Raw genomic sequence first — 2,497 nt, forward strand, 5'->3', positions numbered from 1 at the left:
CTCTCTCTCTTTCTGAGTATGTGTTATGGACTGTGTTTGTCAAAAACTCCCACGCTACGCCTAAAGATGAAAATTCTCTCTCTCTCTCTCTCTCTCTCTCTCTCTCTCTCTCTCTCTCTCTCTCGCTCTCTCTCCCCCAGAGTGCCTTTTTGTCTGTGTGAGTGAGTGAGTGTGTATGTGCGTGTGTGTATGTGCGTGTATGTGTGTATGTGTGTACGTGTATATGTTTAGGCGTGTGGGCGAGTGGCGTGCGTGCGTGTGTACGTGTGTGTGTAAGTGTGTGTGAGAGAACGTGTGTGTACGTATGTGTGTGTGTACGTATGTGTGTGCGCGCGCGCCTCTGTGCGTGTGTGTGTGTGTGTGTGTGTGTGTGTGTGTGTGTGTGTGTGTGTGTGTGTGAGCGTAGGGGCTGGGGTCTCATGTGTACGGACAAAGACTTTATACATGTGATCTGCCACTTTTGACAAACGACTTGTACCGAAACAAGCGATTTTCCAGCACAGGAAAACATATCGCCATGACCAAGTGAAGGACAAGCTACACAGAGGAAGAAGTAGCTTACAGTTTCAGAGAGGCGTCAATCACAGAAAGTGATTTACAAAAAAATGATATTACAAGACAGATCTACTTTTCATCCACAGCACGTTCCACCTCTGAAAAGTCGGTTGAGATTCTGCTTATTTCTTTCTTCTCTTCTCAGTTTGAACCACTAGAAAACAGACACGCCTTAAAAGAAGACGAGAATCTCGTTAGATTTGTCCTGCTTTAGATCAGTACTTCTACCTTTTTTAGTTTTTTTTTTATTTTTTAGAAAGAGTTTTACAGTACTTGCAACACAAATAACTGACATAAATGCTGAAGATTAGATGTGTTACAATCGGGTAACCAACAAAGGAAAAGAAGGAGGTGAGATAAGGAGGATGGATGTTTGATAGAATATAGGAAAGAAGGAGCGAACCACACCTGAGCATACGTCAACCACCCACCCTTTTATCTTTAATGTGTTTGGGTTGTCTGATTGATCGAGTCTCATGGAGAATTCTTTCTGGCGTTTTCCTTAAATGCACGATGAATATGTTCTTTCAGTTTATGCTTTAAACAAGGAACTTTCCAACTGGTGTTTTACCTCATCCTCAAGCAAGTTAAAAAAGCAAAAACAAGAACAAAACAATTACCCCCCCCCCCCCCTCCTTTTCCACGCAACTATTGTACACGTTACAATTACATGGATGCCTCGCTCGGTGAACAGCTGTATTGTCTTAAGCAGGTAAAAAGTAGGTCTTTCGTTTCACGTATACTCTCGGCAGTTTCAAACGAAAGGTAAAAGACAGTAATGATGTTGTTTCGTTGCTTCTGTAACTCTTCTGTTTATTATGCAATCTCAGATTATGACGGGCGGTCCTGTTTCAGTTTTGTCGTGGCGAAAAGAAAAACTGATTAAAAAGTAAACCTTTATTTATAACTCGGGAACGAAACAAAAGCATAGAGAGTGGAATGTTGCTGAGACTGCTAAACTCTCTTACAATAATTAAGCCCGCTGATGAGTCAGTGTTCTCCACTAACAAAAGGTTTCTTTCCTTTCTACCTTTTCTTGTATTATATAACTGCTGCAAATTTGGCAAGACGAAAGAATTTGCTTGAACTAAACAGCTGCTTAGCTTTTTCTTACGGCACATTAAAACAAGAAAAATAAAAATAAAACAAGACACCACAAAACAAAACAAGACACAACAAAAGCCGCATGGCTGCGGGTTCTAAATCCTACACTTATTCTGCATAGACCTATTACATTGACAATTACAAAATTAACTTATCATGCCTTCTTTTTTTTCTTTTAGTTGATAATTGAAAGAAAACCTGTACCTTAAACCCCCCTGTGTTAACACAGTTTCGTAGCTGTGATAATTTTGGCTTGACTCCAGATTTCCATGTAAAGGTTGACACATTCTTGACATATATCCTTAACGCATGCTTGACATTGACACATTCTGAGCGCATTCTTGACACATTCTAGCTAGACTGTACTGTCTGGAGCCAGCTAGTGGCAATTGGTGCAAAAATGTTTTCGACGTTAAGCAGAATAAGATTGGTATCAAAAAGGCATCCTGTTACAAACGCCACTTAACGGGCGGCATTTCGGCCAGAATAACTGAAGTACATTTGTATTGCATTGCGACACGATAGAAGGGAAACTGAAAACGTTGTTTACTTTCAATACGCCCTAAGCGATTGCTCATGACTCATTCGTTTAATTTTGAGATAATGTAGTGTGTTAGGAAGTGCTGATATTTTTTGTTTTTACTCCTGTTTTTACGCGTACATCATTAATGTATGGTTGTGACGGTTCTTCTTTATGTGGTTGAACTGGTTTTTCTTGTTTCTGTGAAATATCTCATCTTGTGTGAATCGCTCAGTGATCATGTGATTGGTGTAAATCGCTCAAAGTTTATACTAGTATGGAATAGAGGGCTATATTATCAAAATATATTATTATTAT

At 39.7% G+C, this 2,497-nt stretch overlaps 1 protein-coding gene across 1 annotated transcript in view; it reads right to left on the reverse strand.

The window, feature by feature from the left end:
- The window catches only part of LOC101853932, a 10,529-nt gene that overhangs the window by 5,746 nt on the left and 2,286 nt on the right, over positions 1-2,497 (reverse strand). The window lies entirely within an intron of this gene.

The sequence above is a fragment of the Aplysia californica genome, unplaced genomic scaffold (assembly GCF_000002075.1).
Source record: "Aplysia californica isolate F4 #8 unplaced genomic scaffold, AplCal3.0 scaffold00153, whole genome shotgun sequence".
Taxonomy (NCBI): Eukaryota; Metazoa; Mollusca; class Gastropoda; order Aplysiida; family Aplysiidae; genus Aplysia; species Aplysia californica.